This window comes from Prenolepis imparis, unplaced genomic scaffold (assembly GCF_030444845.1).
Source record: "Prenolepis imparis isolate NDT839.2.m4 unplaced genomic scaffold, iyPreImpa1.0 SCAF_10, whole genome shotgun sequence".
NCBI lineage: Eukaryota > Metazoa > Arthropoda > Insecta > Hymenoptera > Formicidae > Prenolepis > Prenolepis imparis.
Window position 1 is genome coordinate 5,351,153 of NW_028141168.1, and position 24,646 is coordinate 5,375,798.

Sequence of the window (24,646 nt, forward strand, 5' to 3'; positions counted from 1 at the left end):
ATTGCGAAATAATTGAATTACAGCAGTTTTCCGGAGCAAACGTGTAACAAGGAGGATTTTTATCGAATTTTTTTAATCAAATTTTTCGTCTTCCCTTTCATCCAAAGATTGGCGCTGGATCGAAGGGGGTGAGGGAAAGAGAGGAAGAACGAAGGATAGTTCAATGTTCTATAAAATCTTCATAAGCATACCTTCCTTCCCATATCGTCCCCTCTTCCCCCTTTCCCCCTCCCCTCTGTGAATTTCTCGCATTCTGTAAGAGTTCTGCCGATGGCGTACATCTGTCTTTTCGGGGTCAATCACGTAATCGTCGGTGAACTTTTTCAATTTTCGTATTTCATCCTTTCAGATCTCACGTGAATCTCACCCAATCAAATGTCATTGGTTCGCGTCGATAGAAGTTACGTAGTCATAATTTCGGCGAATTCGTGGAATGTAATTTTCATTTTTCATCTTCCTTTTTTGGGGGGTTCGGGGAGGAATCAGGATCACGTGTTCGCCATTAAGAGTATTCGACTAAATTGACTGCCATCAATTTCAGCCGCAAACCTCGAACTTATTCAGATATTTTTTGCTGAGACAAAATTAAAATATAAGTCATTGTGACTTTTAATTCTTCCCTTCATAGTAAGATCATTCTCGATAATTTACTATTTATATGTCATGCTTGTGTGGTTGTGTCTATATTTGTGACGTATATAAATAACTTGTATAAACGTTATATAAATAATTATATAAGATACGCTTGTGCGCGTGGAAAATACATAATAGATATTTCTCTAAAATAAAAATATTAATAATATAGTTTAATCGAGTAAAAATGAAGGATTTTATATAAACTACAATTTTCAAAATGCAATTACAAATTACGATTACAAGAAGCTTATTCTTTGTCAGGGTGTCTCTGAAAAAAACCGAAAAACCAGTAATTATCATAGATTTTTTTTTATCTTGATAAATCCGAAAGTTCTCATGAAATTTTATTGAGACTCAGAGAATTTTTTCAAAAATTGTGTCTTTGATAATTTCACTATTATTTTAAGAAACATATGTTTAACATATCTATGTAATATTTAAGTTTTTATTAAAATCTCATGTGATTTTATTGACGATCTTTTTAGTATCACGATTTGATGTAAGCTTCACAGAAAATTGTTAAGTAATATTTAAATAAATTAGTACTCCTTAAGACATTTATAATTATCTTTTGTTTTATATTTTTATTTTTTAGATTTTTGCATACATCTTTAGCATTTAGATATAATGATATATTGCACTTTGTCATATTGTTATATGTATATATAATTAATTTTACAAGTAATAAATCAAATGCTAAGAGAACTGCAAGAATTTCTTGATAACTTTCTTTGCAATCGTATAAATAAAAAACATTGTGCAATACAATAAAGAAACTTTACTTTAAAAAGCTGCATCTATATAAATTTTCTTACTTTACTTGGAATTTTAAACGAAAATACCTTCAAAGATCAAGGGAAATTCTCGGAGAATTTTTTTACAAGATTCGAGTAGACATCCTATTTGTTTAAATTCAAGTACATTTTATTTTTATACAATTTTAATTCAGAATTTTTTATTCGGAAAAATATTTAACGTTAAATTTATTAAAGTCGGCGGCATTTTGCAATTTTCCCTCGAGAAAAATTGGCTGAAAATTCGTTAAAGAACTCCGCATTAAAGTTAAGATTGGAACTCCAAGAGGGTCCCCCCCTCCTCCGTTTCCCACCCCCGACATAAATCCCACCCTACAAACGCGCTCTCGTGAAGTCTTTATCGTAGATCGTAGCTTTAATGCGACTCTCCGCGGGAAGAATCGGGTCGGCGACCCGAATGTCTCTTCGCCATCTTTTTCGGTCCACGACGCAAATTCGCCTCGGCGGCGATTGTTATCGTTTAACACTCTGTGTGAGTCCGGTGCGGTTCCATTCTCTAAAACCATCTCTCTCTCTCCGTCTTTTGAAAAGCGACGCCGCTATTAAGTTGTCCCGCGAACCGGAGAGCCAGCCGAGAGAGAGATACCCGGGAGATTTCGGGGGGAGAAACCGCGGAGCGGAACCGCCGGATTCCGACAGATTGAATATTCTATATTTCAACAAACAACAAGTTTTCCTTTATGAAAGTACCTCGATATATATATATGGAATATTTTCCCCTGCCCCCCTTCCGTCTCCCCCTACAATCCAGACAAATCACTGGACGCACTTAAGTTCCCCCTCCGAGGAGGCACTTCCTGGGAGAATTTGCGGGCGGAAAGAAGTAATATCATTCAAAAGCGCGCGGCGGAAGTTATTCCTTGATGCGAAAGTTTCTCCATTTTACATCGGCCTGGAATAGTTTCGGGAGCATGAAAATGTTAGTTTGCGCGGGGGCGAAACTCCATCCCCGACAATAACTTTTCCAATTATTATCAGATCGCAAATGGACACCCCTTTGTGTTTTTCTCTCCGCCGCCTTGCGGAAGCAAACGCGCGCGAGAACTCGGGGTAACTTAAATTGTAGCATATATATATATATACACACACACAATCGCGGGGGAGGGGGATGAGGGGGTGAGAGGATTCCGTCCGGCAGTAAACCGTCGTCGACGCGGTTTACGTGAGACGTCCGTGCGCGTGGAACGCAATTGTGTCACTCAACGCGAACAGATTGTACCTTAACGTTATTTGGAATCCATCCCCGATCCGCACCTGTGAGAGAGGTACACTTTCTACTTCTCATCGATTTCTTATCTCGTTTTCCCCGTTAACTCGCACACACACACACACACATATATATATACAGGGTGTGATTCTAAATAACTGCGAAAAATTTTAGAAGATAATTCTTTGTCAAAAATAAAAAGAGGAAGTCTTTTATATAAACATGTACTCCTATATCCTTGTCTGAGGAGTTACACTTTTCCAAATAAAGGGAAGTGAAAATTAAGTTTTCATTTTTTTTCTTAAATTTTGGACAGGTTAAAGAAATGAAATTTAGTGGACATTTTCCACTAAATAAAAAGGATACTTATTAATATTGTTTTAATTCTCCCATATTGTTATATGAGGATGAAATAAGCAACTCCTATTCAATTTTTTATTAGAACTTTTTAACGAGTCGGAATGTGATCATCTAAAAATATGCGTTAGAAAACTTGAAACCTTTAGAAATTTCTTTTTTATTTCTTTTATTTTTTTTGTAAAACGGATAGTTTACAAGAAAATAAATTAATATACATTATCGAAAAGCCATATAATGGCGTATGTAAGTTTCAAGTTACGAGAAGTTAAATTTTAGAATAAAAGAAACAAGTATAAAACAAAATTATAGTTAATGTTGAAAAAAATGGAACAAAAACAAAATTTGAGAAATAAAAACTTAATTTTCACCTCCCTATTTGAAAAAGTGTAATTCTTTAGGAAGGTACACATGGGAGTATATGTTTATATAAAAGACTCTCCTTAATTTTCGACAAAGAATCATCTAAAAATTTTCGCACTTATTTGGAACCATGTATATACACGTACATTTTTGCGCATATTTTGTAAAATTGTGCATTGCGAAGGTGGGCATATAAAAAGAGTGTTTAAAATATAAAAATAAAAAATTCTTATAAATTAAAAATAATTGATTAAGATAAAACAATAATTTATATTTGTATGATAATTAAAATCTATTTGATTTTACAAATCAGAGATAAATATTTTTCCAAGAATTTCTTGTTAGAGACTACAAAAATAATAATGAATTTAAATAATTATTATTTCTCTTATTATACATATACGAATAATAAAATACTTTTTCAAATTTATACCTATTTTATTTATTTTTTCTTTGTTGGATTTCTTTTTGTTCGCGTTTTAATTATTTTAATTGTTTTTGTAAACTAATATTAAATAAACGATAATTATATACTTTTGAAATATGTAAATGTGCATTTTATCATTTTTTAAATAACTTTTCTTATTGCATAACATTTTAAATAATATTAAAAATAATATCAAAGAGATAATATTAAAATAGCAAATAAAAACGTTTAATAAGTTATATATGTACCTATATGTATGTGTGTGCGTGCGTGTATTTCTCTCTCTTTCTCTCTCTTTCTCTCTCTCTCTGAATAGTATTTCTGATTCTGATAATTTTTTTAAAATTATTATTTTAATCAATATAATTTGAGTTATTGCATTTTAGATATTTTTTCTATGTATTTATATCTATCATGCTCACGGGAAATAAAAATTTAAATGTTACTTTATTTAAAAATGTCACACTGCTCGAATCATTATTTTCAATAGCCTGCATTCAATATACGTCTCTCATTATGTATTTTATTTTTTAATCCTTTCTAACGCATGCGTGACCATCGTTGAATAATAAGGATGTTAAGCAAAAGAGGATGTTAAAATTAGAAGTGTTAAAAAATCATTGACTTGAATAAAGCACGAAAAATAGAATTTCTATTCCAAGTTTCGTCTTTTTTATTCGATTTTGCAACACTCGCTATATTTTTTTTTTTACAACAGCAATATTTCAAAAGTCGCAGATTTATTATTTAAATGTCACACTGTTCGAAAATTATTTTCAATAGTCTGCATTCGATATACGTCCACCCTTGTATTGTCTCATATTTTTAAATTCTTTTTAACAGAAGCATGACGTCATCATCATTCAGTAATAAGAATGTTAAATAAAATTAAAAGGGGTGTTAAATGTTAAAAGTAAAATCACTATACTACTGACTTGAATAAAGCGCGAAAAATGTTATTCCTAATCCAAGTTTCGACTCTTTTATTCGATTTTGCAGCACTTTGTTATATTAAAAAAAAAAAAGAAATCATAGGCTTAAAATATATTTCGCTCTCGCAATTTGTAAATCCGTTCTCGCTTTACGTCACACCGTGATTCGATCGTTTCGGAAGTCAATGCCGGCTGTAAACGCCGAAAGGCTACGAAATAGGCCTCTTTCCTCGGGAATCTTGGAGCGTGAACCGACGACAGGGCGAGAGAGAGAGAGAGAGAGAGAGAGAGAGAGAGAGAGAGAGAGAGGCGTGAATAATCCGCAAAACAAAGCGCTCAAAGAGCGGAAAGTGAAATTATATCCTTGTGCGCGACCGGCGTTTCACTTCGTCGAGGGCGAGCATGATGAGAGAGCATGAAGAGAAAGAGAAGAGAAGAGAAGGCCGGCGGATTTCCTGCAAGCCGTTACGAGTCAATTTGCAGGTCCGGACGTTTTGCTCTCGCTCTTCCGAGACGTTCCACGGCGATTGTTTTTAAGCGGAAAAACAGAGAGGGACAGAGACAGAGAGACGAGCGAATCGACTCGTATTGGCGATTCGCGACGGAACTTTCTGGCAAACGAGGACAATGGCCATTGCAGCTTCCGTCCAGAAGTAATGAAATGGACCGGGAGCCAGCGCAAAGAGAGAGAGAGACAGTCTTGAGGCGGAATTCCTCCGGGTGAATGGAAATCCTCCCGTGTGTTTACAAACAAGTGAAACTGGTTCCGAAGGGAGCGCTTATGCGAGCGAACACGCCCTATCCTACGGGCTGTGTGACCGTGCGAAAGGGCCTTCGCTGATGGGAGGAACAAAGCGCGGCGCTATCCTTTGTTTCAACCATTCAGCCCAGGGGAAGATATATAACGCGAGTGTGTTAATTAAGACCGACCGACCGATGGCGGGATATAGACGTATATTATATATATGTACACATATACGTATATAAGGCGTTGAAGAAATATCGGGCGAAAATCTAGGCTTTTTGCGAGCAACCTCGCTCGTCGTAAATGCCCGGTATATTCTTATCCACCGTGTCCATCGGTGCTAAAAGAACTCTCTCTATCTTTCTCTTTTTTCCTCTCTCTCTCTCTCTCTTGAATCAGATTTCTCACAGAGCGATCTTTCCGCGAGTTATTACGCCCCAGATATCTCTGTCGATTAATCGTTCTGCTTTTATTATATTCGACCGATTCCGCTCTAGAGAGAGAAAGAGAGATTTCAAGGGAATATACCCCATATTCTGCGAAATTAAGGTTTTCTCTATGTTCTTGCTCATGCTGGTGATTAATGCATACGAATCATAGACTTCCGTGAGATAATTCGTACATTTTCAACTTCTGGTTAAGTTTATGTAAATTATATACTTACTTCGCGGTGCTTTTTTTGCCGAATACAATTAGATCAACTTTTAATTGATTAAGAATAGGATTTTTATTTTATATATTTATATATAATTAAATATTTCTATATCTATTTTATATATTTATAATAAATATAGAAATACATAATATTTATTTCTATATTTATTATTTATATATTTCTATATTATATATTTATTATATATTTATATTATTTATAAATTCATTATATCAATATAAATTATCATATTAATATATATGTTTAATATATACATTTAATATACATATATTTATGTTTAATATATATATTTTATATATATTTTTTAATAAAAAAATTTGATAGGAATGCGATACATGATTCTTGATAGAAATTAGAAATTTCGTATATTCTGAATTTAGAGTTCCATTATCAGTTTGTCTCTCCATAATGCTCTAATAATGCAATTCGATCACATATTGCTGGTTATTTACCGAATGTAATTAACTTTCAGATTAATTTTTAATTGATTAATAATACGATTTTTTAAGGACATCTCATTTTCTGTATATTCTACGTCGAGAATCAATATAATATATATCCGCGTCACAAATTATAGGGAAAAAATCTGCATTGTATTTAGAGAACATTTTTTTATATATAAAATATATTATATATTTATATATTAATATATTATATTAATAAATATTATATAAATTTATTAATATAAATTTATATAATTATTATATATTATATAATTATATATATATATATATTATATATTATATATTATATAATTTAGTAATATATTAATATATGTGTATTTAATATATATTTTTAATAAAAAATGTGATAGAAATAGGATACATGATTTTTGACAGAGCAAATTCCATACATTCGAAATTCAGAGCTCTACCTACCATCAGTTCGATTCTAATAACACGTTCGCGATCCGACCACGCGACACATACCGGGAAATCGCGAATTAAAATACGGGCGCGGTATCTCCCGCTCTAAATATCCAAAGGACAACGTACTACCTACATACCTCGCGCGGTCGTGATTATAACCGAATCGCGCGATTCGACAATTGAACCGCCGTCGGTGCATCATTGGTGCATCCGCGAGAGATTGGTACCGTTATTATCCCCGACAGGATTATTCTACAAAATTCACGCGCGGCCCGCGTTATTATCCGCGCGCTGTTATTATACGCGACGGACGTATAATACTGCTCGTGTGTACGTATATATGTATATACCGCGCTTCTCCATACCTGGTGGAGAGAGGATCGGATCGGATCGGTCGAATTAATAACGGACTCTCTTCAATAGGGAGGACCTCGGCATTATTCCCCGGGTTCTTTCGCGGAGGCGCGTATTTTCCGGCGAAACTTTCGGCTCGGAATATTCAGAGAGCGGCTCCGAAATTCCCTCCTACTTCGCCCCCCCCCCCCCCCCCGGTAGGATTTTAAGGAGCGATCCTGAAGGGAGAAACTTTCTTCGGAGGATCGCTCGCCTTTGACCCTCTCTCTCTCTTTCTCTCTAGTATCCGCGTTTTCGCTTCATTAAAATTGAAGGTTGCTCTCGAGTCGAAAGTGTCTTTCTTGGAGAAAACTCGTTCGCAGAAAGCTCGTTCGAGGCTTTTCCTCTTGCGACACGGTGTATTTAAAACCAGGTCGGCTTCCCTCGCAAGAGAGGATGCGGCTTTAACAAGGAGAGAGAAAATGTGTTTCGACTTTCAGCTCCCTTTCTCTTCTTTTCCTCCCCTATCGATTCGCGCGCGACTAAAAGATAATTAATACGTAAAGGGGGATGAATGGGGGGGAGAGGGGGCTTCTTTGTGGAGGGACAATGAATCGCGATGTGACTATATTTATTATTTCTTTGAGCGTTTAATTAAACTCGCGCGGATGTAAGTAAATTTCTCTTGCTTCATCCCCTCGCACGCGCAAGAGGGGGAGAAAGAGGGGGGATCTCGTGCTTCGATCCTCCCCCTCGGCTGCGCCGGAAGCCAGGCAGGCGGAAACAACCCTTCCTCTCTCGTGTCGAGCACGGTATTGCCTAGACGCGACTATATATATCTTATATATACACGAGACTGTACATCTCAGTTTTGATGTTTGCTGTGTCTTACATGTTCTCTCATCTAGAAAAGAAATTAACCCCCTCCCCTCGCATTTCCGAAGTTATATATCGCAATATGTAATTAAGACTCTCTCTCTCTCTCTCTCTCTCTTACAATTTTATATAATTACGAGGCTAATATAATATTTGAGTTGTAAATCGAGTTTAAAATTATTAATGGAAATTAGTCGAGAGTCAATGAAAGATAAATTATTTAGAACAAGTTTCCAATATGATACTTCGTATACCCCCTTCCCTTTTCTCTCCCCCTTCGCCCCCCTGACCAGAGAAGATGATGGAGTTATACCTGAAGTGAGATGCCGAGATTTTTTTTTCTTTCAAAAAAAAAAAAAAAGAATCGAGATTTTTACCCACCCTTTGTGTCGCCGCTCGACATGCTCGCCGAAGCGTGACGTAGCTTCGAGCTAGCAAAATTTCAAAACGGCGGACATTTCCGCCCGTGACACCGGCGCAAATGCGCGGCATCGGTTTTTCTCGCGCGCGCGTCCCCCCTCCGCCCCGCTCTTGCACCCGCGCGGAAGAAATCCCGCCCCCCTCCGCGCCTGATGCGACGTGGCGGCGACGGCAAAAAGGAAATGCATTTTGACACGGAGCACAACCAAGCGGAAGTTTAAATGCATTTCTAAAACCGCGCGGCCGGGCGCGAAACTTTCAGCGTTCCTGCTTTCGCGTCGTGGGAAAAATTAAAAAAAAAATAAATATATAACTTGTTAAAACTATCCCGGCGGCAGCCGGGAAAAAGTTTGCGATCTTTTGTATTCAGATGTACTCCCTCGAGGGAGTAGAATGTTTCTCGCGAGATACAGAGTGAGAGGGGCAAGAGGGAGAGAGAGAGAGACGCTGTGACTATCTAATTCTCCACTTATCCTTATTATGCATCGGTCTTTTACTTTTTCATCTCGTGCCCTTTTTCTTACATCTTCTTTCATTTCTATTAGAAAATTAATATAATTATTCTCATGTCGTCTGAATATTTTTTTGCGAAATTCTTGCAATAAGCTATTTTTTTTGCATAAATTTGATAATATCTTCCTGCGAAATAATTATTTTTAATCTTCTGTGTTTCAGATGTGAACCGTTCCCAAAAGTATTATTGAATCGCGTAAGGAGTGACCGGAAATCGCAGTGAGGAAAGGTGAGTCGTCATTATTTTTAATTAGACAACTTATAAATATATCAGAGAGGAGAGAGAGATTTGTATATCACGAATATCCTGATCGCACAATAATAATCAGCTTTGGCACTGTAATCGTACTCCATCTGTGTAAACAAAACCTATACATAATGCAGTAATATTTCCCGAACGATTATAGATAACGATTGATCGTTTGCTTATTGAAACTCATTACAATAATAAACCGCTCTATTATTATCATTTGGATTTATTAACGCAATATATTATTGTTAATGAATAATTCTTTCTGCGTGATCAATAATTTCATCGCATTTCATCGCATATTGCGCGCGACGGTAAACACGAAATGCATTTCAATTATTCATCTAAAACGCATCTTGCATCTAACGCGCAATTAAACGTGGAGTGGTTGCGCGATATTATATTGCAAATATGCAATTTCTTTTTTTTTTATTTTATTTTTCTTATGTGTTAACAGGAGGTCTACTCCTTGGAAAAGTCAGGGATTTTATACCTTGAAAAATCCGGGAATTCTCATGGAATTTTATTGGAGCTCGAGGAATTTTTTCAAATATATGTGTCTTTGATAAGTTTACTCATATATTGCAAACGGTCGATAAACTGACCATTAATTGGCCAAGTTAGTAATTGTATATATACATTGTGTATATTAAAAGAAATAAATATTTTGTATTTTGTATTCTTTAAAATATTTGATTTTATTTTAAAATTATTTAGCTATTATTTTGTTTTTTAGAATAGAGAAAATGCATTTATATATTTTTAAACTATAAATAGGCTATAAAATAATGTTTAATTTTTAAAGAATTGAAGACTGGTTTTCTGTAGTCTTGTATTAAATATTTGTAATAGCACTCTCTTTTCTTATATAAGAAATATACATATGTCTAACATATCTTTGCAAATTTATTTAAATTTTTTTAAAATCCCATATGATTTTATTGACGACCTCTCTTTAGCAAGGCAGTCTTATGTAAGTTTCAAGAAAATTGTTCAATATTTTAATAATATTTAAATAAATTAATACTCCTTAAGATGTTTATAATAAACTATTTTTTATTTTATATTTTTATTTTATATTTTTACATATATCTCTAGCATTTAGATATAGTGATATATTGCACTTTGTTATTGTCCAAATTAATTTTACGGTTAAATCAATATTAAATGCTAATAAAACTGCATTCTTTGTGGCTTTCTTTGCAATCGTGTGAATAGAAACATTAAAAAGCGCATATACAATAAAGAAAATTATTTTAAAAAGCTGCATCTACAAATTTTCTTATTTTGCACAAATTTTAATAAAAATATCTGGAAAATTGGGCAGATTTCAGGGATTTTTCCAAGGTTTGAGTAGACACCCTGTGTTAACAATCTTTTTAACATCTCAGTTCAATGCTTAATACATGTATTTAAATAAATAATGTGTCTTTATATTTTAATTCGTCTTTTAAAAATGAATGACAGATGTCATCCATCTCTAAAGTCCCATTTAACACCGCGACCACTCTAGACTTATTGTTAATGGAAGACCACATTTTACACATTTAATCACGTAATTTTCTGTTTCTTTTTCTCTGTTTCAGGACTCCTGACTGTCGCGACTTTTCTCTCTCTACTTATTATCAGAAGCATTTCTTACTATTGCAATTGTACCCGTAACCACGGCGTCCGAATAAAATAAGCGGTTATTCGTATTTTTGAGAATCGTGATAGCTTCGTAGTGTGCGAATGTAATTAGCGCGAGAAACAGAAAAAAAAATAAAACCTTGGAACATACTGCCATGTAACTCGTATTGCAACGAAACGTTTTTTCCTCTTTCTAACTCGAGACGATATAGATTTAATCGACGATCGATTTATTATAAAAGTTCTTCGAAGTATATATTAAAAAAAGTTCTCTTGTTTCAATCGAAAAAAAAAAAAAAAAAAACGGAGATCGATGTATATAGCGAGAGTTTTGTATATTTGTAAAATAGATAGGGCATTTTATTATTATATATATATATATATATAAATATATAAATATAAATATATACATAAACACAATAAAGTTATTTATATATATTTTAATCAACAAAGAGCAAGCGTACTTCTTTCTCTCATCCTGGCACTCTCCGGCGCGATAATTCGCCGTCTCTCTTCGTTCAAGCAAACGACAGGACCGATCCTGAAGAAGACATGCTTGAATCCTAAAATTTCTATCTCATCAACCGCTGCGTTGTTGTACAATGTAATTCAGTCTGTACAGAGTTGCGAGACAGCATTTTATTAATAGTCGTTAATAGTATTATATTAGGAGGAAAAATAGATCGGTACCCCTGAATAACTCGGAAAATATAAATTTTATGAAAAAATGTTTTAAATAAAAGTTGTAGAATTTAAAAAGATCTATGTATTTATTAATCTTATCAGTTTGAAATTGAGTGATGTGATTCAATGTCACTTCAAGGTAAACTCGATTTTTTTAAAATGAAATTATTCTAAGTGTTTTATGTAAATATAGATTCCTTGTAACATTCTGCTCATAAAAAATTATAACAGCCAAAAATCGAACAGTTTACGAGATATTTTTTGTTTTAGTCTGACATATTTAGTAATTCTATTTTTAAAAATCGAGATAACCTTGAAATGACCTTGAAAAACGTCACCCAAGGTCAAACTGATAAGGCTAATAAATAGATCTCTTTAAACCCTGTAAAACCCTTTTATTTATAATATTTTTTCATAAAATTTATATTTTTCGAGTTATTCAAGGGTACCGACCTTTTTTTCCACGGCCGCCAGATCCTCCGTATTTCGCATCCCCGTGATAAATATCGAATCTTCTTTTTTTAATGAAAAAAAAAAAACTCTCCGGAGGCTGGACACGAAGTCGACACGAGGCGTCCCAGGCGCGGCGCCAGAAGCATTAAATATTATTACCGAGTATCTCTCCGGCGTGTTGCATTTGTTGCCGCCGATTTGGTGCGCGTCGATGATTAATAGGGATACTCGACGTAGCGCGACGTCGAATAATATGTGTGTGCGCATTGTAACAATAACGAGAGAGAGTACGAGAGGCATATATAATATCGCGGATGGGTTAATTAGTACAAATTACTGCGGTATCAATTCTCTGCCTGCACGAGCACAAGTGGCGTGTATATGTATATATAGTATCTCTCTTTCTCTCTCTCTCTCTCTCTCTCTCTCTCTTTCGCGCGCGCGTAAATTAATAATTCCAATTGGATCACGTCTTGCGACGAGAGAAAAGAGAGAGAGGGAGAGAGAGAGAGAGAGCACACCGATTAAAAAATCGAACCTACATATGTGTAAATATTACTTTTCTCTGCTGTATCTCCCGATGTGTTGTGTACTATAATTGTATTAAAATACCGATGTTTTTCCTTTGTAAATGTCGCTCCCTGCGATCGGGCGGCGGCAATTAACGGTGATTACTTGCGTTTCGCAATAAAAAGGCTGAAGTGACTTACAATGGCGTCCTTGACTTACCCAGAATAGAGTGCCTTACTATGGAGGAGGAATTTTTATCCTTTTTTTTTCCTTGATTCATTTGTCAAACGAAATACCAATATCATTGATCCTTATATAAAACTAATTACTCGTGAGATCTTTGGTCTTTAACAAGGTAATAAATAATAAAAACCCGTTCATGTTTACCGCTCGAAATTTTATTAATTTTTCATATATTATATTAATTGTAAAATGTCAAAGATGGTGACCCAAATGTATAAATAAGAACTTATATTTACCGATTGAAGCGTTATTAATTTTGGTTGATTATTAAATTGCTGAGAAATGTCAGAGGTGACACAAATGGATCGAGATGTAAGTGGATTAATATTCCTCCGAAAGAGCGTTTTTTGACTCGAATATCGCACTTTCGTAATATGCCATAAAGGGGAATTTCTATTACGCGACCGCTTTCGCACACAAACACACACATGGAACAGTCAGTTTCTTTTGTAATTATTCGGTCCAAACGGAAAGCTGCGGTGTCGAGGAGTGTACATGGCAGCGTAATAACGTCCCAAGAAGAAACTTAATATCTTTAATCGCCCTGCTATCGACAGCTTCAACCAGCACCGAGTATTCTGTTTCTCTTTTTTTTTATACCCTTAAGGCATCTGCAGTGTACGCGACACGCGGAAAACCCGCACAATTACATCCTCTGATCGAAATAATCGAGAATCGCATTTTCATTACTCGCGACGCGAGCTCTGTAAATTGATAAAATCGCGAAATATTTCTGCGACATAAGTTAAGCGAAATTCTTCGATGAATTTGAAATATTTTTTTATAAATAAAAATATTACACTTAAATTTCTGGAGATATTTCTCCTCTCATACGAATGATAATAATGATATTTAAAAATATAGTTTCTCGTCTAATTTTTATTATAAATAAATGTAATTATGTAATATTGTAAGTAATTGTAATAATAATATCTAAAGTTATAGGGAAGATAGATACGAGCCTAGGTCGGGAAGAAAAAAATTGATCGCGGAAATGAAGTTAAGAGGCACAATTTTCATTTATAAAATTACAAAATATTTTTGAGACATAAATTAAGCGAATCTCTTCGATAAAGGAACATTTTTCAAAATAAAAATATTCAAATATTTTTTTCTTATGCGAATAAGAATAATAATTTTTAAAAATATAATATTTCTCTCTAATTTTTATCATAAATAAATGTAAATAATTGTAATGATGATATATAAAGTTATAGGAGAGATAAAAACGAGCGTAGATTGAGGGAAAAAATTGCTCGCGAAGACAAAGTAGGCGCGCGCACAATGAAAGGAACAATGCCCATTGTCGGTTTAAATAAAAAAAAAAAAAAAAAAAAACGCGAATATCTTTCGCGAGATCGATCGCGATACAATGGAGAGAAACGACAGATCGCTTCTTGGTGCGGGCTCGCCTTTCGGGTCCCGATCATCCCCCGCCTCACTTTTGGTTGCCATTTGTGTCATGCGATGGAGTGCACTGGTCCTGACAGCACTCCATTGCAGTCCCCCGCTTTCGGCTTTGTCCGTCGCTTTGCTCCGACAATGAGAGAGAGAGACCCGGGTTCGCGATATGAATGAACGAATCCTTCCCAGCCCCGGGTACTTCCATCCTTCCCCCGGGCTGGAAGCGCTGCAGATCCCCCCTCGTCCCCCTCTGATTCCTGACGTACCGGGAATACCGTAGGCTACTACTATAGCCAGTTCGCTCTCATATTTCCTCCCAATAAAGTCAAACATTCTCGAGCATGGACCCCTGCTTCCAAAGGATCAATCGGCGGGTTCGTCTATATCAACACCTCGGACGCTCCTCAAGTGGGTACGTACGTCACATCCGGAAAACGGATATATCGGTACTGTGTATACCGGAGTCTTTAGAATTATATTAATGATAATTAAGCAATTCTATCGCGGTTTAATATACAGCGTATTATGAAATAGTGGCACAATCAAGATGAGTTTTCGTTTTCAAAAATGTTGTCAATTTTTTTAAAATTATTTTTCTCGAAAAAACAAATCTCTGTTTGAAAAATATTTGTTCCGCATTTTCTGTATTTTTTTTTGTCACGAGGAATTTTCTTTTTGCCGGTTATATTACGATCGGAATGCATTCTACACACATACACATATATAGGTATATTACAACAAATACCAACTAAATATATCTAAAAATGATTTAAAAATTTATTTTTAGATAATTTTTATTATCTGATATTATTAATTAGAATGTTTAAAAAAAGATTTTAAATGTAAAATAATTTTACATTAAAAAAACAAATAAGTTAAAAAATTACAACAAAAATTTCTCTAAGAAACAATCGGCTAAAATAGTCAAAAATTCAATTTATGATTAAACTTTGTACATCGTAGAATATCTTTTACAGATGTAAAAACATATACTCTTTAATTTCTAAACCGATTGTTTCTTAGAGAAATTTTCGACTTATTTGTTGCATTTTTTTCAATATTAAACGATAAAGACGACAATTTTGTGATATTACAGGGACTTTTTTTTAATTTACCGCTTGAATATATATTCGAAGGACCAAAAACGGAGGATTAGAGAAAATTGTGTTCGTATATATTAAACGTCATGGATATATCATCTCAAATTACACGTGATGTAGCGACACACGTTTTTGAAGATAAATATGTCAACCACGAAACACGATTGTACACGAATAAAAGCGACATTTTCACGAAAGAGCACGCGAGAATCCGTGTAAATTGCAGATTTATTTATCGCCGCCCCCCCCCCCCCTTTCCACGTCCAATGGGACATTCTGCATCGAGCTCTCTAAAGTTTTTTTTTAGATGCATTTTAACGTTCACGTCAATTCTGCATGTTATTCGCTCGATCCATTAGCGCATACGATTTTCGCCAATCGCGATATTTTCATCCCCCTCGTTGCTCGCACCAACTTCACCAACTCTATATCTATATACTATTTTCACAGATATTTCACAGCACGCGTTTTTTTTGTAGAACGTGAAAAGGGCGAGGAGGGAAGGGAAAGGGGGCGATACAAACTATATTAACATCGTATAAAAATCGGGAGAGAGGACTCGAATGGAATTCATACGTAATAGTTTATCCCGCAGGTGGCTGTTTGAAGGTGAATGGACCATATATATAGAAATCTCTCTTCTCTCCCCCTCAATGTCAAAACCGCCATCGTCGTCCGACGAAAGGTATACACCTACGTAGATATAACGAGATGGCTATTTTTTTCTTATTTCCGACACGCACGACGTCGGCTGAGGAGACGCGACGTGAAAGTATATTCCATTTCCTCGAAAGTCGCGGAGATACAGGTCGGAGATACGGTTATACGGGAACATATCTCTCTCTCGTCTTCGCGTCTCCTCCTGACGCTGATGTTCATTTAATGATAATATCGACTATCGCGACTACCGCTTCCTCCATCGCCATCCGGAGAGGATGAGGGAGTGGAAGAAACCCCTCTCTTCGATAACCATTTCGCGTCGTTCTTATTTTGCTCATCTCTGCGGTCCATTTCAGATGCATGATGAACGATCCTTCATTATCATTACGTCCGCGCGGATAACTCAATCTGATCGATCGTACATATACAATCTTTTCCCCTCGTCGATCCGCGGGAGAGGGGCTGTTATTAACCGCTGGCACAATAAGAAAGGCCAGGCGACTTTACGGCTACTACTAAAAGTTGCGGCGAGACTAATTAAGACGAGAGGGGGAGGCCCGATCGTTGTATGCGGGTATATAAAAGAACGGCCGAGATTAATTGCTCAAGTTCCGCGCTCTCGCATGAAGCGTGGAGTCAGCAAAGAGCATCCCCCCTTTTCCTTCCCTTCCGCCCCCCTCTCGTACCCCTCTTCCTCGCTGTCCGAGCGTGGTGCAATAATAGCTGGCGTAATGAATGCAGTCTGACAGAAAGTAACGAAGCTCGTCGTCGTCGCCGGCCACTTCTCTATTTCCACTTGTAACATGATGTGTTTTCTTCCTGTCTCTCTCTCTCTCTCTCTCTCTCTCTCTCTCTCTCTCTCTCTCTCTCTCTCTCTCTCTCTCTCTCTCTCTCTCTCTCTCTCTCTCTCTCTCTCTCTCTCTCTCTCTCTCTCTCTCTCTGTCTTTCTCTTTTTCTGTGTTCTCGTAAATTAATTAATTAATTTCTTCCTTTGTACCAGCATCTATACATATATAGCGAGAGATTACGAGTTTTCATTTTAACGTAATTTGATCATTTTCTTCGCGAATTTAACGCGATGGAAAAAATAAACACATACTCTTGACTTTGTTAATCGAGAAAAAATTTAGCTTGATACTGTTGAATAAAATAGAAATGTCATAGATGAATATTTTTTTTCCGCGACTAGAAGAATTATTGCTATACAATTAGACATTGTTATAACTTTGCAACGCATTAAAATAATAAATCGAAAAGGCTCTGATATATAAATATACAAATTCAGGTATAAAAAGGGCTGTAGCAGCCAAGTATATTTTTAGGTGCAATAAAATTATTTTTAAATTCCTCTACATTTATTTGGAACGTTCGGTCCTTCTTTTGGATTATCTTTAGACCATTCTTTAGATGATTTGAAGGATTGGAACGTTCAAAATAAGTATAAAGGAATTTAAAAATAATTTTGTTGCACCTAATATCTGTGCCTGGCTCTTACTAACTTTTTTCACACCTGAATTTATATTTGCAACACATTGTCGGGAATAAATTGATCGGAAAACAGAAATATATACACTAAAACAATTGTATTCTCATTTTAAGAATTTTCCACTTTTTAATTTAGAATATCCCGTTCTAAAATAGGTGTGAGAAGGATCCTCTTATTTCAAGAAGAGAATTCTCTCAAGATTAGTATCAGATATTCTTAATTTATAAAAATATAGACAAAGTGGGGTTTATTTTCATATTGACAAAAACATACGTTATTTTATATAGCACACAGGCAAAGAAAGACCATAAAGAAAACATAAATATAGTACATGCAAACCGAGCATGAGGCGCACGAGATCCGAGTCCTGAACAATTAAATTAGATTATATTACACGTTACTTATACTTGAGTTTTCTTTTTCGAGACACATATCAACTTCATTCTTCTAATAAACTAAAACCATTCAGAGAAAACCGTCTGTTATTAACAAAGAATATATTCTGAGTTTTGAAGGATATTCTAAGAGTTACACAGTTGAAAAATTTGTGTTAAATTTAACAAATATCACCTGTCCCAAACGGTCCACAGAAATTTTTGTGTTAATTTAACATAATACGGATATGTTAAATAGTGACACGAATATTGTGTTAATATTTTAACATAAAATAAATGCAAACTTCAAATAAACTTAAAATAAATTTTGTGTAAAATTAACATAGTTTTAATGTAAAAATTAACTAAAAAAATTGTTAATTTTACATTTTATCACCCCCACTTATATTATAAAGTAAAATTAACATTTTTTTCCTGTAAATTTTAATAGATAAATCTTGTCACTAATAATACGGAACATATTTATTGTGTAAAATTAAAAATAGATATACATTGTATTATTTTTACACTTTCTTTTAGTTGTTTTAATAATTTAACATTTGAGTCCAATTAACATAACAGCAATATGTTAAATTAACACATGAATGTGTTAAATATTTAACACAAAAATTTTAACGGGGACCGTTTTTAACAAGAAAACATAAATTTTCCAACTGTGTAAGAATATCTGTCAAAAGGGATTTTATAGTATAATACAATTCTCAAATAATACAATTTTTTCGGTGCAAGCAAAAGATATCGAAATCAACATGTTTTATTTTTGAGTTGTAATCTCTTAAATAAAGTTTGGAAAATTTTGTTTCATTATCTTATATTATGAAAACTATCGAGCTAAATATCTCGACATTCTATTTAAAGAAACGGCGATTCTAATTTAATCGGAGAATCTCTATTAAAGTCAAATTCTCGAGATATCTTAATTTTAGAAGGATGTTCCAGAAACATTTAAAAATGTCTGTTAAAAGGGATTTTATAGTAGGTATATAGTCCTCTTATTTCGAGAATACAATTTTTCCTGTGTAGCTTGACATTGAAAACGATACATGTCACAGTCGTTGAATAAAATCGAAATCACAATAGTTGAATTATATTTTTCTAGCGCCTAAAAAATTTATCGCTATATGCGAATTATATATTGTTATAACACATCGTCACGAATAAATTAAAATCGTGAAACAGAAACATATATACAATTCACGTGTGTTGTGCGTAATAGTAAAGCCAGAGTGATACGGTATCGAAAACATGAATGATGGTCCGGAATCCGGTGATGTGCGCGAAATCGCGAATAATTATTTACGACAATCACTAGCGCAAACTGGCGCTTCATTGAGAAACGGGAGGGATAAAGGGGCTGAAGGGGAGGATGAGCACGGAATTGAATTATTTCGAAGGATTAATGCATACTCTCGTAGCGTCGTTACCGCTCGAGTTACCGTAGCTAGACAGAACTGCAACGCCGACATGTATATATTGTATATATATATAGAGAGAGAGAGAGAGAGAGACGCGTTTTGAGGCAAATTCGCGGAGAGTCTCGCGGATCTCCGGAGGTGGAATGTTCGACGTCCCGAGAGATCCAGGAAGCGCGAGAGAATGCGCACGCACTATAGCGCCTCACGTTCTCTCCTCTCGCAATCCGCTTGAGACGACATAATGGAGGAGGCCCGGACTGCATAAGGCGGCGGCTTAACGTAAGTAAAGCGATCGCGGGACGAAAGAAACTAACGACGATAATTGTGTCGTGTTTTCTTTCACCGACTGCAGCACAAAGTGCATACCGGGTGTTTGTGATCAAACATGTACGGTAAATTCCAGGGGAGGGAAGGGAGAACACCCCCCTTTTCTTTAAAAAATTACAAAATTATTAATTCGAATTCGAAATGTGGTCAATGTAGGATTAATTATTTCAATTTAAAAAATGTAAAAAAAATATATAATATATACCGGGTGTCCCATTTTAAAGGACCTACTCAAATATCTCAGAAACACTGCGTTAAATCAAAAAATGTTTCCTACAAAAGTTGTAGGGTTTCGAGGGGGACATAACATAGTAATATTCATATGACCTTGGGCGGCGTCTCCAAGGTCAAGTGAAGGTGAGAATAAATTTTTTAAATGGAAACCCATATTTTTTATTATAACATCTTTTTCTACTAATTAATTTGAACAACTTTTATCTGAAGCATTTTTTTATTTTCTTCAAAATTCATTCTCACCTTCACTTAAGGTTAACCTTCACTAACCTTGGAGACGCCGCCCAAGGTCAAATGAATATTACTATGTTATGTCCCCCTCGAAACCCTACAACTTTTGTAGGAAACATTTTTCGATTTAACGCAATGTTTCTGACAATGAGATATTTGAGTGGGTCCTTTAAAATGGGACACCTGGTATATTAAAAATATTATACATATATATAATTTATATATATTAAAATATACATATATATGTACCTATAATAAAATAATAAATATAATATATATATAATATATTAGATATAATAATAAATACATATAATAAAAATATAATAAATATAATAAATATAATTTAAAAAAAGTAATGAAATAATAAAAAATATAATTGATATAATAAATATGATAAAAATGTGTCATTCTTATTACATTACGTCCGGCTAGCTCGCGCGTGTTTCGCGGTGGGAAGAATATCAAAAAATAATTGAGTTCGCCGACTCTTTCTCTCTCTCTCTCTCTTTCTCTCTCTCTCTCTCTACTTTCAGCTTGTTACACTTGCAGTTTGTAGAGCTGGAAGTTGCCAGTAGTTGTCGACCGAGAATTGCCGCATAAAAGCAACAGTTTCGCGGGGACGAAAAAAAGGGAAAGAAAAGAAAGAAAGGCGTGGCGCACCTTTCTCACGGTGAGGGGCGAGAGAGTGACTGCGAAGGGGAATACCAAGTAAGGGGAGAGTTCCGGGACCGGAATACCGAAAGTTTGTCACTTTGTCGACGGAGAAAAATACTTCCGTCAACGCCCGAGTACCCGCTTCTTAGTGCGCTCTTAACATTAATACTCTCGCGAATGCAATTAACTCCTTGCTGCGCATGTAACTCGATCTTCTTCCTCTCCGAGGCGCATTTAAAATGTCCCGTCTCGTAATTTGATATATATATATTATTTTTTAAAAATATATAATTATGTAAAACAAAAAAATTATATCTTTATAGATATATGTATATAATATTAATTATTTTACTGTTTTCTCCTATTTTCTAAAAAATATTATTTATGACACTTACTCCATTTCATTTCATTTTTATTTTTATTTCATTCATTTTCATTTTTATTTTTAATTTTAATTTTAATTTTTGAATAATAATAAGCTTCAAAGTTTATTTGATCTGATTGATTTAATTTATTTATTTGCATTGATTTGTAATTTTAACTTTACACTTAATAACACTTATTCACACTTATATACACAAATTACAGATGTATAAACAATTGGAAGTCATTCAAAACCGAAAGTATATGGATTAAGAAATAAATAATAAAACCAATAGTAAATTATATGTGACACTTATTTCTTAATTATTTAATCTAGCTTATGCATGTTTGATTAAATCCCCACGAACATAATTGAATATATTAATATAATGACAGATATATTTATTAACAAATAATCCAATATTTAAAGTTAAATAATTTCATGGATAAATTTACTAATAATTCTCAATTTTCTTATATAATTGATTTTAAAATACTTAATATTTTATACGCACAAAAGTTTACAGCATATATCTGTAGCAGTTTATGACATCTCGTTTATAAATATACCTCTATACTTGTTTACGAGATGCCATCTAAGAAGGAATAAATAATAAATTATTCGTGACACTTTTTAATTATTTATATCTACTTTGTATGTTCGATTAAATCCCAGTGAGTTTAATTGAATATATTAATAACAGATATATTTTTTAAAGGCTAAATTAATATTCAAAGTTAATAAATTTGCTAATAATTCTCAATTTTTTCACACATATAATTGATTTTAAAATACTTAGTATTTTAAACACAAAAATTCGCAGCACAGATTCGTAACAATTTATGGCATCTCGATTATATAAGTCTTATATATCTTTTTACGAGATACAATCAGAGTGTAAAATGGGAAAAACAGTTCGCACAATTTGCATTATTTTCTCTTGATTCAATTCAAGCTGTCAGTATTCGTAACATGTAAATATATTATTGTGCGAGATATAATTGTTAACGTTACATAGGGAGCGCGCGACACAAGCTCATTAAATTATATTTTATATTCCGCACTATGTGAGACTCTTATCAATAGCGACCGGTTAAAAAGTTACAATTGAATCACGGTAGTTTAAATTGGGACGTAGCATTGCAGGTATAGCTGAACGCGAATGCAACGCGTGCGCCGTTTAACAATTTCCCGGCATTCGACCGGGCTATTGTTAACTTTTTACACGCGGTATTGCGCTATTGTTTAGCGAGTTTGGAATAGCGGTAAGTCATAAAACGAAACACTTGAGCGGGGCTTTCGTAAAACATTCGCGGCAACCGTTTTAAACGGCACGAACGATACGAGCGAGCTATTTCCAGCGGTTTATGGGGTCTGTTGTAATTTCGGTGTTGCTATAGTTAATTTTATCTGAAGCTCTTAAGAGAAAATACAACGATACACGGTATCTTGGTGAATAAGTCTGAAAACAATTTATCAATTTCAAAAATTGCAGAAAATAATTAATTCAAGGAGCTACATGTACCTTTGTCGCGCGCAAAAATGGCCTATTTTCGAAATATTTTTTTTTTTTGTCAATAAATAACATAGTGATCAATGCAAAGTTTTTTTATTTTATTTGTTATATATTTAAATGTATGCATATTAAAAATTATTAAGTTTTATAAAAAATTGTAATTTTTATGGCAAATTGCATGTAACTAGTGATGCATCTGCATGATTTTTCATTGTTTTCGATCTGAAGAGGGATTTTTTAATTTATAAAAATTTAGGAAATTATAGATAACTTCAAAAAAAGAAAGTTACAATTTTGCATCAAAATTTTTGCTACTCTTTTGTTATAAAAAAAAAACAAAATAAAAAATCCACCAACAGTTCGTAACTATCTCTTTACAAGAAATTATTTTTCATATTTATTTTTTAGGTCAAGTCAACCTAACTTACAGTGCAAAATCATGTAGATACTGGAATCATCACTGACACACAACTTGTCATAAAAATTATAATTTATTAAATTTAACATATAATTTATTAATTAAAAATTATAATTTTATTAAAATTATATTTTTATAAAACTTAATAATTTTTTTATACATACATACACTCAAATATATAACGAATAAAATTTTAAAAAACCTGCATTGATAATTATGTTATTTATTAAACAAAAAGTTCCCCAAAATAGACGATTTAAAAAAATTAAAAAATTTCCAAAGAATATATTAATTAAATATGAATTATAAATTAAATTTTAAAAAAATGCACCGAATAATTTTCCCGACCAACATCCGTCGCGACGTTATCTCAGGGCCGTGATTCCGCGGAATGGCGTAAGTACACATTAAGTACCGACCTAAGTATCAGTGATAAGTGACTGCTGGAACGTTTCTAGACGGCGGAAGTGCCGGAAGTACGCCGCCGTACGGGCGTGGAGAGAAAAATGCACGCTGCAAACTGCCAAGACGCGGCGACTGTTATGTGATTTTGCGACTCCTAGTTCGCGAGCAGCGTCGAAACGTCGCGTTTCCGCATATACGGACATACGCGGAACGATTAAGTCACCGATTCCGCATTATATTTAATGTTTCCTATGGCGGCAGCGCGCTATAATCCTTTGAAAACAAAATAATCTCTCTTCAACGATGACATCAAAGCATACTTATCGAATCTATTACTAAAAGCTTCTTTTGTCCACGGTAAGATATTTATATTCCTTTATTATCTCTCTTCTCAGACAACAGTGCCAAAAATACTATTATCCTGATTTAGGACACGCAATTCATGAATTAATATATATATAGTAATATGTTGTGTAATGAGCATATTTTAAATAATCTTATTTAAATATAATTTTATTTTAATATCTATTTAAATATAATTTTATATATTTTAATAGGTTCGTCTAAATAAAATATTACTTGGCAACATCAATATTTTTCGTATGAATGATACGTGTGTAAAAAAACAAGTAGAAAATATTTATTTATTTAAAATACAGTGTAATTAAAGCGCAATTATTAATCGAAATAATAGCTTTGAAAAAATATCAAATTATTCTTATTCGAAATAATATTTGCGGATTTTGCATTGAATATTTCAAATATATTATATTTTATTTATGATTTTAAATGTTATTTAATATATATATATATATATACCATATATCATTTTTAATATTGAAATTAACCCTTTCTCTCTTTTTTTCTTTTTTATGGTTTACATCTCGCTTTTATTTGTATTTTATAAAATTATCTGTTATTTATTTTTCTTTGTATATATATATACATATATCCAATTTATCGAGAAAAATAAATAACAGATAATTTTATAAAATACAAATAAAAGCGAGATGTAAACCATAAAAAAGAAAAAAAGAGAGAAAGGGTTAATTTCAATATTAAAAATGATATTCAAATATTTTATTGCACATATATAATGAGA

The 24,646-nt window shown here is 33.8% G+C and overlaps 1 protein-coding gene across 1 annotated transcript in view; it reads left to right on the top strand.

Moving 5' to 3' along the window:
* Toll-6 (Toll-like receptor 6) overlaps window positions 1-13,764 on the top strand; it is an 80,718-nt gene extending 66,954 nt beyond the window's left edge. Inside the window, exons 2-3 of the mRNA XM_083048511.1 lie at window positions 9,329-9,395; window positions 11,003-13,764. The gene's annotated coding sequence lies outside the window, so the exon portion shown is untranslated. The remainder of the gene's footprint in view (window positions 1-9,328; window positions 9,396-11,002) is intronic.
* The last annotated feature ends 10,882 nt before the right edge of the window (window positions 13,765-24,646 follow it).